The sequence below is a fragment of the Pan paniscus genome, chromosome 23, assembly GCF_029289425.2.
Source record: "Pan paniscus chromosome 23, NHGRI_mPanPan1-v2.0_pri, whole genome shotgun sequence".
NCBI classification, from domain to species: domain Eukaryota; kingdom Metazoa; phylum Chordata; class Mammalia; order Primates; family Hominidae; genus Pan; species Pan paniscus.
Window position 1 is genome coordinate 50,763,449 of NC_085927.1, and position 17,304 is coordinate 50,780,752.

A 17,304-nucleotide genomic window follows, 5' to 3' on the forward strand; every position below is an offset into this window, starting at 1 on the left:
AAATATGTACAGTGAGCCACCATGGCTGACCAACAAACATGAAATTTCTTATAATGGGAATGGATTTCTAATCCAGTTGAAATATTTTATATCAAATATTTCAAAATAAGCTATAATTTGCAGCATATACATGTATTGTTAGAACAGTCACCCTGCTCACAGACTCCACTAAGAAGTACTTCATCCACAAAAGTCGTAAGTATCCAGCATATGTAAAGCAGAGATCTGGGCTGTCTGAGGCTGCATCTGGAAGCAGCCCTGGCTCAGTCTTGAGCCCCCATGACACCTATGGCTAGCAGCCCTTACATATCTGAAACACCAACCACTCTAGCTAAATTCCATGACATCCTTGTCTTTCATGTGACACTGTGCTCAACAGCTGCCACTGAAGTAGATGACCAAATGGTAACACCTCTTCTTCTCCATATTTCAGTGAGCTCTTGAAAAATAATTCTACATCTTATGACCCTAATTTAAATACCCTAATTGAAATATCATTTAGGGTATTTAATTTAGGGTCATAAGATCTAGAATTATACTGGTAAGAATTACTCTGGACATAAAAATTTGTGTGACTGGTCAGATGTGGTGGCTCATGCATGTAATCCTAGCACTTTTGGAGGCTGAGGTGGGAGGATCACTGGAGGCCAGAAGTTCAAGACCAACCTGGGCAACATAGCTAGATCCCCATCTCTACAAAAAAATTATATTAGGTGTGATGGTGCATGCATGTAGCCCCAGCTACTTAGGAGGTTGAGGTGGGAGGATCACTTGAGCCCAGGAGTCCAAGGCCCAAAGCTGCAACAAGCCATGATCATACCACTACACTTGAGTGACAAGGGCAAGACCCTGTCTCTAAAAAAAAAAGTATCTGTCACTATGTAATATTGATCTAGATTTCCACCAGTTTTTAAACCCCATTGGTTCTGAATGGTTGCCACTAAATACTACATTTTCCTAGGAAACGAAAGTGGGAAGCCTACAAGGTTAGAACAAACATTTTTATTAAAATATTCATCTTGGAGGGGCAGGGGGAGGGAGAGCATCAGGATAAACAGCTAATGCATGCAGAGCTTAATAATTCAGTGATGGGTTAATAGGTACAGCAAACCACCATGGCAAACATTTACCTATGTAACAAACCTGCACATTCTGCACAGTTGTGTACATGTATCCGGGAACTTAAACAAAAAAAAAATGGCCGGGCACAGTGGCTCACACCTGTATTCTAGCACTTTTGGAGGCCAAGGCGGGCGGATTGCCTGAGCTCAGGAGTTCGAGACCAGCCTGGTCGACATGGTGAAACTCCGTCTCTACTAAAATACAAAATTAGCTGGGCACAGTGGTGGGAGCCTGTAGTCCCAACTACTCGGGAGGCTGAGGCAGGAGAATTGCTTGAACTCGAGAGGCGGAAGTTGCAGTGAGCCGAGATCAAGCCACTGCACTCCAGTCTGGGAGAGCGAAACTCTGTCTCAAAAAAATTTTTTTTTTAATTTTTAAAATTTCACATTTTAGCAATTAAAAAAATACTCATCTTGAAAGATGTTATTAAATATTTTATTGAGGCCAGGTGTAGTGGCTCACACCTCTAATCCCGGCACTTTGGGAGGCTGGGTCAGGCGGATCACCTGAGGTCAGGAGTTCGAGAGCAGCCTGGCCAACATGGTGAAACCTCTCTACTAAAAATAAAAAATTAGCCGGGCTTGGCCGGGCATGGTGGCTCACGCCTGTAATCCCAGCACTTTGGGAGGCTGAGGCGGGAGGATCACGAAGTCAGGAGACTGAGACCATCCTGGCTAACACAGTGAAACCCCATCTCTACTAAAAATACAAAAAAAAATAGCCAGGCGTTGTGGCGGGCGCCTGCAGTCCCAGCTACTCGGGAGGCTGAGGCAGGAGAATGGCGTAAACCCGGGAGGTGGAGCTTGCAGTGAGCCGAGATTGCGCCACTGCACTCCAGCCTGGGCTACAGAGGGGGACTCCGTCTCAAAAAAAAAAAAAAAAAAAAAAAAAATTAGTCGGGCATGGTGGCAAGCACCTGTAGTCCCAGCTACTCGGGAGGCTGAGACAGGAGAATCGCTTGAACCTGGGGGGCAGAGGTTGCAGTGCGCCAGTGCACTCTAGCCTGGGCGACAGAGCAAAACTCAGTCTCAAAAAAAAAAAAAAAAATTGAAAGCAGGGACTCGGTTATTTGTACACCAATGTTCAATGCAGCATTATTAACAATAGCCAAAGGGTAGAAAAATCCAAATATCGATTGATGGATGAATGGATAAACAAAATGTGTATACATGCAATGAAATATTATTCAATTTTCTGGCCGGGCGCGGTGGCTCACGCCTGTAATCCCAGCACTTTCGGAGGCCGAGGCGGGCGGATCATGAGGTCAGGAGATCATCCTGGCTAACACGGTGAAACCCCGTCTCTACTAAAAATACAAAAAAATTAGCCGGGCATGGTGGCGGGCGCCTGTAGTCCCAGCTATTCAGGAGGCTGAGACAGGAGAATGGCATGAACCCGGGAGGTGGAGCTTGCAGTGAGCCGATTTCGCGCCACTGCACTCGCCTGGGCGACAAGGCACGACTCCGTCTCAAAAAAAAAAAAAATTATATTCTCACTTATAAGTGGGAGCTAAACATTGAGTACACATGGATCCAAAGAAGGGAACAATAGATACCAGTGCCTACTCAAGGCTGAAACAAGGAGGGTGAGGATCGAAAAATCAGCTCTCAGGTACTAGGCTCATTACCTCAGTGACAAAATAATCTGCGCACCGAACTCCAATGTTGAGCAATTTACCCATGTAACAATCATGCAGAGGTGCCCTTTGAACTTAAAAATTTGAAATAAAGAAAAATGGGTAAAATTGGGAAATTGTATGTACATTTTGCCACAATAATTTTTTTTTTTTTTTTTTTGAGACGGAGTCTTGCTCTGTCGCCCAGGCTGGAGTGCAGTGGCACGATCTCAGCTCACTGCAAGCTCCGCCTCCCGGGTTCACGCCATTCTGCCTCAGCCTCCTGAGTAGCTGGGACTACAGGTGCCCGCCACCACGCCCGGCTAATTTTTTTGTATTTTTTTTTAGTAGAGATGGGGTTCCACCGTGTTAGCCAGGATGGTCTCGATCTCCTGACCTCGTGATCCGCCCGCCTCGACCTCCCAAAGTGCTGGGATTACAGGCTTGAGCCACCGTACCCGGCAATAAAAAAAAAATTTTTTTTTGAGACAGAGTCTCTCCCTGTTCCCCAGGCTGGAGTGCAGTGGCACGATCTCGGCTCACTGCAAGCTCCCCCTCCCAGGTTCATGCCATTCACCTGCCTCAGCCTCCCAAGTAGCTGGGACTACAGGCGCCCGCCAGCACACCTGGCTAATTTTTTGTATTTTTAGTAGAGATGGGGGCTCACTGTTAGCCAGGATGGTCTCGATCTTCTGACCTCGTGATCCGCCCGCCTCGGCCTCCCAAAGTGCTGCGATTACAGGCTGGAGCCACCGCGCCCGGCAATAAAAATTTTTAATAAAGGAACTGTATCTGCGGGAGGCTGAGGCAGGAGAATTGCTTGAACCCAAGAGGCAGAGGTTGCGGTGAGTTGAGATCGCGCCATTGCACTCCAGCCTGGGCAAGGAGAGCGAAACTCTGTCTCAAAAAAAAAAAAAAGAACTATATCTGCATGTGGGCAACAGGAAGAGGAGGACTAAAGGCAGATTGAGGTTGACAGTATTTGTATTTAAGTAACTGAAATGAGAATAAAATCAAATAGCAGGAGTTTGGCCAGGCACCGTGGCTCACGCCTATAACACCACCACTTTGGGAGGCCGAGACAGGCAGATCACCTGAGCACAGGAGTTCAAGACAAGCCTAGGCAATATGGTGAAACCCCATCTCTACAAAAAAAAAAAAAAAAAAAAATCAAAAATTTTGGTGGTGCCCGCCTGTAGTCTCAGCTACTTGGGAGGCTGAAGCATGAGAATCGCTTGAACCCAGGAGGCAGAGGTTGCAGTGAGCCGAGATCGCACCACTACACTCCAGCCTGGGTGACAGAGTGAGACTCTGTCTCAAAAAAAATACAAAATTGAAAACAAAAACCAGGAGTTTATAATCTCATGGTCCCCTGCAATAATTAGATTGTTATGTTTGAAGTATCATGTGCATTTTGGGGCACCTGTTTTTAAAAAGATATGCTGGCCAGGCACAGTGGCTCATGCCTGTATTCCCAGCACTTTTGGAGGCCGAGGTGGGCAGATCACCCGAGGTCAGGAGCTCGAGACCAGCCTGGCCAACATGGCACAACCCTGTCTCTACTAAAAATACAAAAATTAGCTGGGCATGATAGTGGGTGCCTGTAATCCCAGCTACTTGGGGAGGCTGATGCTTGGACCCGGGAGGCGGAGGTTGCAGTGAGCCGAGATGGCGCCACTGCACTCCAGCCTGGGCAACAGAGTGAGATTGTGTCTCAAAAAAAAAAAAAAAAAGTTAAGTAAAAAAAATGTTAAGTAAAAAAAAGAATGTTAAGTAAATAGAATCACATCATACAGTGTGTAACCTTGAGGGATTGGCTTTTTTTTTTAATTCAGCAGAATTCTCTGGAGATTCCTGTCGTTGTTGCATATCAATAGTTCATTCCTTTTTATTGCAGAGTGGCATGGATTTACTAGTTTAGCCACTGAAGGATATCTGGCTATTAAGAATAAAACTGCTATAAACATTTATGCATAGGTTTTATGTAAATAGACGTCTTCATTTCTCTGGAATACATGCCACGAGTGCAATAGCTGGGGTTTTTTGTTTCCGTTTTGTTCTCTTTCAGAGTCAAGACCTCACTCTATCGCCCAGGCTAGAATGCAGTGGTACAATCACAGCTCAAAGGAATGCAGCCTCAAATTCCTGGGCCCAGGTGATCCTCCAGCCTCAGCCTCTGGAGTAGCTAGGACTAGGCACCTGTCACCACACTCAATGAAGTGTGTGTGTGTGTGTGAGAGAGAGAGAGAGAGAGTTTAGAGACAGGGTGGAGAGTCTTGCTATGTTGCCAAGGCTAGTCTCAAACTCCTAGTCTCAAGCAATCCTCCCACCTCTGTCTGCTTTATTTTGTAAAAATACAAAAAATTAGCCAGGCATGGTGGCACGGACCTGCAGTCCCAGCTACTTAGGAGGCTGAGGTGGGAGGATCGCTTGAGCCAGGGGCTGTCAAGGCTGCAGTGAGCCACGATCATGCCACTGCACTCCAGCCAGGGCAACAAGAGTGATACCCTGTCTCAAACAAAACAAAACACACTACCGCCAGGCGCAGTGGTGCATGCCTGTAATCCCAGCACTTTGGGAGGCCGAGGCAGATGGATCACCTGAGGTCAGGAGTTCGAGACCAGCCTGACCAACATGGTGAAACCCCTAATAAATCTCTACTAAATACAAAAAATTAGCCAGGTGTGGTGGCGCATGCCTGTAATCCCAGATACTTGGGAGGCTGAGGCAGGAGAATCGCTTGAACCCAGGAGGTGGAGGTTGCAGTGAGCCAAGATCACACCATTGCACTCCGTCCTGGGCAACAAAAGCAAAACTCCATCTAAAAAAAAAAAAAAAAAAGATACTGGAGATACTGGCAAACTTTCCAAAGTGACTGTACCATTTTGCATTTCTACCTGCAATGTATGAGTCATTCTGTTTTTCCACCTCCTCACCAGCATTTGGTGTTGTCACTGATTTTTTTGGTTTTGGGTTTTTTTGGCCATTCTGATTGGTAGTGATATCTCGTTGTGGTTTTAATTTGCATTCTCTGATGGCTAATGGTGTTGAACATCTCTTCATCTGCTTACTTGCCATTTGTATTACATATATCCTCTCCAATGAAATCTCTTTTCATGCCATTTGCTCATGTTCTAATTGGATTGTTTTTTGACAGCTGAATTTTAAGAATTCTTTCTTTATATATTCTACCTATTAGTGCTTTGTCAGATATGTGGTTTGCAAATTCTTTCTCCCACTTTATAGCTGTCTGTTCCTCCTCTTAACTGGCCCTTTCACAGAGCAAAAGTTTTAAATTCTAATGTTCAATTTATCAATTGTTCCACTTATAAATCATGCTATTATTGGTGCCAAGTCTAAGAATTCTGTCTGGCCCTAGATCCTGCAAATTTTCTCCTCTTTCATTCTAAGTTTTTTTTTTTTTTTTTTTTCTGGCTTTTTTTGCTGTTGTTTGTTTTTGAGACAGAGTCTCACTCTGTCACCCAGGCTATAGTGCAGTGGCACTATCTCGGCTCGCTGCAACCCCTGCCTCCCAGGTTCAAGCGATTCTCATGCCTCTCAGTCTCCCAAGGAGCTGGGATTACAGGCGCCCGTCACCATGCCCGGCTAATTTTTGTATTTTTAGTAGAGATCGGGTTTCTCCATGTTGGCCAGGCTGGTCTTGAACTCCTGGCCTCAAGTGATCCACCCATCTCAGCCTCCCGAGATTGTAATCTCGGGATTACTTGTAATCCAAGTGCTAGGATTACAGGCATGAGCCACCGCGCTTGGCCTTAATTCTAAAAGTTTTATAGTTTTAGGTTTAAGTTCATGATACACGTTGAGTTAATTTTTGGATAACATGTGAGACATAGGTCAAGGGTTTTTTGTTTTGGTTTGGTTTTTCTTTGCCTATAGATGTTCAATTGCTCCAGCACCATTTGTTAAAAACGGTGTGTTTTTCCTCTACTGAATTACTTTTGTACCTCTGTCAAAATTCAGTTGGGCATATTTGAGTGAGTCTTTTTCTGGGTTCTCTATTCTGTTCCATTGGTCTATGTGTCTATCCTCCACCAACACCAGTCTTGATTACTGCAGTCATAAAAAATAAGTCTTGAAAGCAGGTAAAGAGATTCCTCCCACTTTATTTTTCCTTTCCAAAATTGTTCTAGCTATTCTAGTTCCTTTGCCTTTTAATGTAAATTTTAGAATAGGCCCGGCTCAGTGGCTCATGCCTATAATCCCAGCACTTCAGGAGGTGGAGGCAGGCAGATCACCTGAGGTCAGGAGTTTGAGACCAGCCCGGCCAACATGGTGAAACCCCATCTCTACTAAAAAAATACAAAAATTGGCTGGGCGCGGTGGCTCACGCCTATAATTTCAGTACTTTCGGAGGCTGAGGCGGGCAGATCACCTGAGGTAAGGAGTTTGAGACCAGCCTGACCAATATGGTGAAATCCCGTCTCTACTAAAAATACAAAAATTAGCTGGGCATGGTGGCAGGTGCCTGTAGTCCCAGGTGTGGTGGTGGGCACCTGTAGTCCCAGCTACTCAGAAGGGTGAGACAAGAGAATTGCTTGAACCTGGGAGGCAGAGGTTGCAGTGAGCCAAGATCATGCCACTGCACTCCAGCCTGGGCAACAGAATGAGACTCCGTCTCAAAAAAAAAAAAAAAAAAAAAAAATTAGCCAGGCGTGGTGGTAGGTGCCTGTAATCCCAGCTACTTGGGAGGCTGAGGCAGGAGAATCACTTGAACCTGGGAGGTGGAGGTTGCAGTGAACCGAGATCCCGCCACTCCACTTCAGCCTGGGTGACAGAGCGAGACTCTGTCTCAAAAAAGAAAAAAATAAAATAATCATCTTGTCTATAAATAAAAAAAAAAAGCTTACTGGGATTTTGATAGGAATTTTGTTAAACTGTATATCAATTTGGTGAGAACTGACATCTTTACAATATTGAATCTTCCAACCCATGAACACCGTATGTCTATTTATTTAAAAAAAATGTGTAGACCAGGTATGGTAGCTCATGCCTGTCATCTCAGCACTTTGGGAGGCTGAGGAGCGATGATTGCTTGAGGCCAAGAGTTGGAGACCAGCCTGGGAAACATGAGAGACACATCTCTACAAAAAATACCAAAAAATTAGCTGGGCATGGTGACACACGCCTATAGTCCCAGCTACTCGGAATGCTGAAGGAAGAGGATTGCTTGAGCCCAGGAGTCCAAGGTTGCAGGGAGCTGAGATCACACCACTGCACTCCAGACTGGGCAACAAAGGGAGCTTGTGTCTCAAAAATATACATATATTTTTTATTTCTCTTATCAGTGTTGTGTAGTTTTCAGCACACAAGTCTGAAGTATGTTTTGTTAGATTTACACCTAACTATTTCACTTTTTGGATGATTAGAAGTGGCATATTCCTTTCAATTTCAGTGTCCACATATTCTTAGCTAGTATATACAAATACAATTGATTTTGGTATGTTTATCATGTATTCTGTAACCTTGCTGAACTCATTTAGTTGTAAGAGTTTTGCTAGATTCCTTGAGATTTTCTACATAAACCGTGTGTCATCTAAAAATGGGACAGTTTTATTTCCTCCTTTCCAACCTATATATGCCTTTTACTTCCCTTTTTTTTTTTTTTTTTTTTTTTTTTGAGACAGAGTCTCAATCTGCCACCCAGGCTGGAGTGCAATGGTGCGATCTGGGCTCACTGCAACCTCCAGCTCCCTGATTCAAGCGATTCTCCTGCCTCAGCCTCCCGAGTAGCTGGGATTACAGGTGTACACCACCACATCTGGCTAATTTTTGTATTTTTGGTAGAGACGGGGTTTCACCATGTTGGCCAGGCTGGTCTGGAACTCCTGATCTCAGGTGATCCACCCGCCTCAGCCTCCCAAAGTGCTAGGATTACAGGCGTGAGCCACTGCGCCCGGCTACTTCCTTTTTTTTTTTTTTGGTCTTGTCCCACTGGCTAGAAGTTCCAGTGCTATAATAAATAACAGTGAAAGAGTGATGAGGCCTTTCTTGCCTTGTTCCCAATTTTAGGAGAAAGTATTCAGCATTTCACCATTAAGTACACTTGTCCCTTGATGTCCATGGGGGATTGGCTCCAGGATCCCCCACGTATACCAAAATCCCAGGATCTTCAAGTCCCTGAGATAAAATGGTATAGTATTTGCATATAACCTAGGCATATCTTCCTGCATCCTTTAAATTATCTCTAGATTACTTATAATACAATGTAAATGCTATGTAAATATTTGACGTACCATATAGTCTAGATAGGAAATAATGACAAGGAAAAAAAGGCTGTACATGTTCAGTACAAACACAACATCCTTATTGGGTTTTTTCCCCCAAGTATTTTTGATCCCTTGTTGGTTGAATCCACAGATACAGAGGACCAGATGTATAACATTGGCGGGTTTTTGTACATTGCTCCTTATCACATTGAAGAAGTTCCCCTTCTACTTCTGTTTTTCTGAGAATTTATATCATGAATGGATGTTTAATTTTGCAAATGTTTTGTGTGCACCTATTGATATAATCGTGTGATTTTTCTTCTTGAGCCCATTAATATGGAAGAATCCATTGATTTATTTTGAAATATTGAACCAGCCTTGCATCCCTGGAAAAAACCCCACTTGGCCATGGTGAATAATCATTTTTATATTTGCTAATATTTTGTCCCATTAACAAAAATTTTAAAAATGTTTGTAGCTATCATTTGCTAATATTTTGTTGCGGATTTTTGTGTGTATATTCATGACAGTTATTATTTCTGTAGTTTTCTTTTTTGTACTCTGTCTGGTTTTGTTATCAGGGTAAAACTAGCTTCATAAAATTATAGATGATCCTCAACTTTTTGTTTTTTCCTTTGAGACAAGTTCTGGGTCTGCCCAGGCTGGAGTGCAGTAGCACGATCTCAGCTCACTACAGTTTCCACCTCCCATGCTCACGCTTGTAATCCCAGCACTTTGGGAGGCCAAGGCGGGTGTATCACTTAAGGTCAGTAGTTCGACACCAGCCTGGGCAACATGGCAAAACCCCGCCTCTACTAAAAATACAAAAATTAGCCAGGCATGGTGGCATGTGCCTGCAGTCCCAGCTACTCAGGAGACTGAGGCACAAGAATCACTTGAACCCGGGAGGCAGAGTTTGCAGTGAGCCGAGATCACACCACTGCACTCCAGCCAGGGCAACAGAGTGAGATTCTGTCTCAAAAAAAAAAAAAAAAAGTTATAGGGCTATTCAAATTATTTCATCTTGGATGACTTGTGGTAACTTGTTTTTGAGGAAGTGATCAATTTTGCCTAAGTCATTAGATTTTTTTTTTCTTTTTTTTTGAAACAGGGTCTCACTCTGTTACCCAGCTGTAGTGCAGTGGTGCAATCATGGCTCACTGCAGCCTCGACCTCCTAGGCTCAAGAGATCCTCCCACCTCAGCCTCCCATGTAGCTGAGACCACAGGTGTGTGGCACCATGCCGGGCTAATTTTTTTTTTTTTGTGTGTGAGGCAGGGTCTCACTATGTTGCCCAGACCAGTCAACTCCTATGTTCAAGCAATCCTCCCACTTCGGCCTCCCAAAGTGCTGGGATTACAGGTGTGGGCCACCGCACCTGGCTTGGACTTATCTATTTCTACTTTTAGGTCTGTCAGTTTTCACTGCACATGTTTTGCAGTGCTGTTTTTTAGTGCGTACACATTTAGGATTGCTATGCCTTCTTAGTGGATTGACTCTTTTAGCGTCGTATAATGTCCCGCTCTTTCTACGTTAATTTTCTTTGCTCCAAAGTCCACTTTAGTTTATTTTAGTATAGTCACTCTTGCTTTCCTTTGATGAATGCTTGTATGACACAACTTTTTTCATCCTTTTACTTGCAACTTGCCTATATCATATCTGTAGTGAATTTGTTGCAGATAACATACAACTGGTTTTTTTTTAAATCCACTCTGCCAATTTCTTTTAATTGGCATATTTAGACCATCTGCATTTAACGCAATTGTTGATATGTTAGGGCTGAAGTCTGTCATTTCATTTTTTTCTATTTTTCTAATCAGCTTCCTCAGGTTGAAGTGATTATTTTATTTTTGAGACAAGGTATCACTCTATCACTTACACTAGAGTATAGTGCCGAAATCGCAGCTCACGGCAGTCTTGACATTGGTGGGCTCAAGTCATCCTCCTGCCTCAGCCTCCCAAGTAGTTAAGAATACAGTTGTGCACCACCACACTCGTGTATGTGTGTGTGTGTATATATTGTTTGTAGAGATGAGGTCTCATTATGTTGCCAAGGCTGGTCTCGAACTCCTGGGCTCAAGGGATCCTCTTGCCTTGGCCTCCCAAAGTGCTGGGATTACAGATGCGAGCCAGTGTGCCCCACCTCATTTTATTTTTTGTTTTCTGCTTGTTCTCTGTTTTTCTGCCTTTCTGTGTTAAACATTTTTTAGAATTCCATTTTATAGTGTTTCTCTTCTGAGTGTGTCTCTTTGTATAGCTTTTTAAGTGACGGCTCATATATACATGACTTATGACAGTCTACTAATGTCATCATTTTACCAGTTTGAGAGAAATATAAAAACCTTACCTCCCTCTGTGTCCCTTCACCCTTCCCAGTTTATACAATAATTGTTTGAAATATTTTCTCCATATAGATTTAGGACTATATTAGATAATGCTATAATATTTTTTTTTTTGGAGACAGAGTCTCGCTCTGTCACCCAGGCTGGAGTGCAGTGGCACGATCTCAGCACACTGCAACCTCTGCCTCTCGGGTACCTGGGATTATAGGCATGTGCCACCATGCAAAGCTAATTTTTTTTTTTTTTTTTTTTTAGCAGAGACGGGGTTTCACCTTGTTGGCCAGGATGGTCTCGAATTCCTTTTTTTTTTTTTTTTTGAGACGGAGTCTCGCTCTGTCACCCAGGCTAGAGTGCAGTGGTGCGATCTCAGCTCACTGCAAGCTCTGCCTCCCGGGTTCACGCCATTCTCCGGCCTCAGCCTCCCGAGTAGCTGGGACTACAGGTGTCCGCCACCACACTCGGCTAATTTTTTTGTATTTTTAGTAGAGATGGGGTTTCACCGTGTTAGCCAGGATGGTCTCGATCTCCTGACCTCGTGATCCACCCGCCTCGGCCTCCCAAAGTGCTGGGATTACAGGCGTGAGCCACCGCGCCTGGCCTCGAATTCCTGACCTCAGGTGATCTGCCTGCCTTGGCCTCCCAAGGTGCTGGGATTACAGGCATGAGCCACTGCACCCGACCTAAAGTAAAAATTATAGCATTCCCAGCACTTTGGGAGGCCAAGGTGGGCAGATCATGAGGTCAAGAGATTGAGACCATCTTGGCTAACACAGTGAAACCCCATCTCTACTAAAAATACAAAAAATTAGCCAGGCGTGGTGTCAAGTACCTGTAGTCCCAGCTTCTTGGGAGGCTGAGGCATGAGAATTGCTTGAACCCGGGAGGTGGAGGTTGTAGTGAGCCGAGATGGCCCCACCGCACTCCAGCCTGGGCAGCAGAGCAAGACTCTGTCTCCAAAATGAATTTTTACTTCAACTGTCATACATAATTTAGAAAACTCAAAAGGATAAGAAAAGCTTATTGCATTTGCCCATATTTTTACTTTCTGTGTTTGTTTTTTCTAATTTTCCAAGGTCCTTGTTTTATTGTTTTCTTTCTTTTTAGAGAACTTCCATTAGCCCTTTCTTGGGGAAGGCCTACTGGTGACAAATTCTCTTAGTTTTCCTTCTGAGAATGTCTTGATTCCCCCTTGATTCCTGAAGGACATTTTCACTACATATAGCATTCTGAGTTGACAGGTGTTTTTTTGTATTCGCTTTTTGCATGAAAAACATTTTGCCACTTCTGCTGGCTTCTGCGGTTTGCAGTGAGAAATCTGCCATTCAAATGATTTTTCATCTTTAGGTAAGGTGTTTTCTCTGGCTGCTGTCGAAATTTCTTCTCTCTTTAGTTTTCAGAAGTTTAATTGTGATGTGTTGTGGCATGGATTTCTATGGGTGTATTCTGTGTAGTGTTTGCTCAGCTTCTTGAATCTATAGATTTTTCTTGCCAAAGTTGGCAAGTATCCAGCCATTATTTTACCCATTACCTTTTCAACCTGGCCCTCTTTATTCTCTCCTCCTGGAACCCTGAGGACAGAAATAGTAGATCTTTTGTAGTATTTCCACAGGTCCACAGGCTCTGTTTTTAATTTTGTTTTCAGTCTATTTTTATTTTCTCTTTCTTGTTCAGATCAGGTAATTTCTATTGTTTTGTTTTTTTGTTTGTTTGTTTTTTGGAGACAGTCTCACTCCATTGCCCAAGCTAGAGTGCAGTGGTGTGATCTCAGCTCACTGCAACATCCATCTCCCAGGTTCAAGTGATTTTCCTGCCTCAGCCTCCTGAGTAGCTGGGAATACAGGCACGCACCACCACACCTGGCTAATTTTTTGTACTTTTAGTAGGGACAGGGTTTCACCATGTTGCCCAGGCTGGTCTCGAACTCCCGAGCTCAGACAATCCACCTGCCTCAGCTTCCCAAAGTGCTGGGATTAGAGGTGTGAGCCACCACGCCCAGCCTTATTTCTACTGTTCTATCCTCCAGTTCAGTTATTTTTTTTTCTTCTGTCACTTCCATGTCTTTTTTTCCTCCCAGCTTCTGTTGGGAAAAATGTCACTTCCATTCTGTTATTGATCCCATCCACTGAGAGTTTTTAAATTCAGTTATTTGCATTTTTCAGTTCTAAGACTTTTGTTCTTTTTTTCTTTTGAGACAGAGTCTTTCTCTGTTGCCCAGATTGGAGTGCAGTGGCACGATCTCAGCTCACTGCAACCTCTGCCTCCTGGGTTCAAGCGATTCTCCTGCCTCAGCCTCCCAAGTAGCTGGGATTACAGGCGCGAGCCACAACACCTGGCTAATTTTTTATATTTTTGGTAGAGATGAGGTTTCACCATGTTGGCCAGGCTGGTCTTGAACTCCTGACCTCAAGTGATCTGCCCACTTTGGCCTTCCAAAGTGCTGGGATTACAGGCGCAAGCCACCCTTCCTGGAGGATACCTGAACTAAAAATACAAAAACTTACCCAGGCGTTGGTGGCGGGTGCCTATAATCCCAGCTATAGGAGAGGCTGCAGAAGGAGAATCGCTTGAATCCAGGAGTTGGAGGCTGCAGTGAGCTGAGATTACACCACTGCACTCCAGCCTGGGCAAGAGAGCAAGACCATCCAAAAGAAAAAAAAAAAAAAAACCTTCAATGCCTTCCCATAAGATCTGTAATAAAATCCCTGCATGCTCTGGCCCCTGCCTGCCTCTCTGACATCTCTTACTACTTTCTGCTTGCTCAGTAAGCTCCAAATTTATTTACTCAACACATAATGAGCACATACAATGTACCAGTTTTTGTTACCAATAAACAAATCAAAATTCCCTTTTCTTGCTGAGGACACACAAAAAACAATAATCCTAATACACAAGTAAATGTCAAAATATGTTTGTTTGTTAGGAGATAGGGTCTTGCTCTGTCACTCAGGCTGGAGTGCAGTGGTGCAATTTCAGCTCACTGCAGCCTCGAATTCCCAGGTTCAAGGGATTCTCCCACCTCCTTAGCTTCCTGAGTAGCTGGGACCACATGCCCAACTTAGAAAAAATATGTTAGAAGGTACATGTAAATTGGATGGGGAAGTAGATCATGTAGGACCATTTAAAGGACTTCAGCTTAAATGTCACTCTTCACAGAAGTCTTATTTAATCACCCAATTTACCGTTGCCTCCTTCTCCCCTCAATCTCATTACCTTGTTTTCTTCACAACACTTATTGATACCTGAGACTTTTTTTTTTTTTTTTTTTTTTTGAGACAGAGTTTCACTCTGTCACTCAGGCTGGAGTGCAATGGCACAATCTTGGCTCACTGCAACTGTCACGTCCCGGGTTCAAGCAATTCTCCTGCCTCAGCCTCCCAAGTAGCTGGGATTACAGGTGCAAGCCACCACACCCGGCTAAATTTTGTATTTTGAGTAGAGATGGGGTTTTACCATGTTGGCTGGGCTGGTCTTGAACTCCTGACCTCAGGTAATCCATCCACCTCGGCCTCCCAAAGTGCTGGGATTACAGGCATGAGCCACCATGCCCGGCCAGAGACTTTTTTCAGTGCAGCATTTTTTACTAATTTATTATGAGATAGGGTCTCGCTCTGTCACCCAGGCTGGTATGCAGTGGCGCCATCTCAGCTCACTGCAACCTCCATGTATGGGCTCAGGTAATCCTCCCCCCTCAGCCTCCAGAGTAGCTGGGACTAAAGGCATGTGCCACCACGCCTAGCTTACTTTTGTATTTTTTGTAGAGACGTTTCACCATGTTGGCCAGGCTGGTCTGGAATTCCTGGACTCAAGTGATCCGGCTGCCTTGGCCTCCCAAAGTGCTGGGATTACAGACCTAAGCCACCCCGCCTGGCGGATACGTGAAACTTTTTTTTTTTTTTTTGAGATAAACTCTCACTTTGTTGCCCAGGCTGGAGGCACGATCTTGGCTCACTGCTACCTCCACCTCCCGGGTTCAATCCATTCTCCTGCCTCAGCCTCCTGAGTAGCTGGGACTACAGGTACCCGCCACCACGCCCGGCTAATTTTTTTGTATTTTTAGTAGAGACGGGGTTTCACCATGTTGGCCAGGCTGGTCTCTAACTCCTGACCTCAGGTGATTCTCCCACCTCGGCCTCCCAAAGTGCTGGGATTACAGGCTAGGCCACCTCTACTGGCCCTGAGACTTCTTGATGTATTTATTTGTTGACTTGCGTATTATTCCCTAACTAGGGGTTTATTTGACTCTGTTATTATGTCTCTTCTGTTTAAAACAGAACCTGGTAAATATCAATACTTTTATTGAATGATTGATAAATATGTCTTCAAGACCTTAATTTACAATGGGTTTCTAGTATTCCTGTCAGGGCCTGTAGGCACACAACAAATTAACAACAGAAATTTTAACAAAGTCATTAAAACTTGGGCTAAGAAAAACTTTGTAGGGTTCTTGTAGCCCTTTAAGGTCTCACACAATTTTTCTTTCCAAGTCTGGATAAAGCTGTGGTGGTCTTTTCCCGGATCTGTTGTTGCTGTTTATAACTAACAAACAAATCGCAATTCTTTCTCTTTTATTATTTTTTTGGGGGGGGGGGGAACGGAGTCTCGCTCTGTCACCCAGGCTGGAGTGCAGTGGCTCGATCTCGGCTCACTGCCACCTCCACCTCCCGGGTTCAAGAGATTCTCCTGCCTCAGCCTCCTGAGTAGCTGGGACTACAGGCGCGTGCCACCACACGCAGCTAATTTTTGTATTTTTAGTAGGGACGGGGTTTCGTCATGTTGGCCAGGCTGGTCTCAAACTCCTGACCTCAGGTAATCCACCTGCCTCGGCCTCCCAAAGTGGCTCCCAGGCGTGAGCCACCGCGCCCAGCCTATTCTTTCTCTTTAGCAATAGAGTAAGCACGCTCCATTACCCGCCAGTTATCTTTTAAGAGAAAATACAAGGCTTCAAATGCACCTGTACGAGATCTAAGAGTGCTCTGGCAGAGTCACACCTCTGCAAGGTTAGAGATGTCAAAGGGAGTCCTGGTCTAGCCAGAAATGGGAGAGTGACAAAGTACAGGTGCTTGGGTCGGGTGGGATGGCTCACTCCTGTGATCCCAGCACTTTGGGAGGCCGAAGTGGGAGGATCACTTGGGCCCAGGAGTTCAAGACCAGCCTAGGCAACATAGCGAGACCTTGTCTCTATTTTTTAAAAAAATTAAAAAAGAAAAAAAAAAAAAAAGCGGCTCTAGCACTTTGGGAGGCCGAGGCAGGCGGATCACCTGAGGTCAGGAGTTCGGGACCAGCCTGGGTAACGTGGTGAAACCCCGTTTCTACTAAAAATACAAAAAATTAGCCGGGCGTGGTGGCGGGCGCCTGTAATCTCAGCTACTCGGGAGGCTGAGGCAGGAGAATCGCTTGAATCCTGGAGGCGGAGGTTGCAGTGGGCCGAAATCGCGCCATTACACTCCAGCCTGGGCAACAAGAGTTAAAAAAGAATGCCTCACAAAAATTCAAGAAATACAGCGACTGCAGATGGGTCGGTTTCACTACAGCACAAGCAGCGGAAAAAGGACACAGATCGGGGAGAAATCACCCTACAAAGATGACAACTGAGGAATGCGGAGTGGGGACTGACACACGTTACGGTGAAACCGTGCACCACGACCAAAGGCGGTCCTAGGACTGCGACTATGTGGGCGCAGAGGCCACCCCCCAGGCTTGGCGGGCGAGTAAAGGCAGGGCTGGGGGCCTGCTCAGTGTGGCCTTAGGGAGGAACTTCGGGGGTCTCCTCTCCCCATCGAATCCCTGAGCAGTTCCCGAACAGAAATCGGAGACCAGACGGTGCCTGGGCCCCAGCCCTCCCACGGGGACTGCACCTTGGGCCTGGCTCGGAAGCGGGTCAGAGTCTGCGAAAGACCAGCGAGGACTCTTGGGTTTCGGGGCAGGCCGCGGGCGCCCACCCCCGCCAGCACCGGGAGCCGCGCGGCGACTCGGCGAGCCCGGCAGGCAGGACAGGACT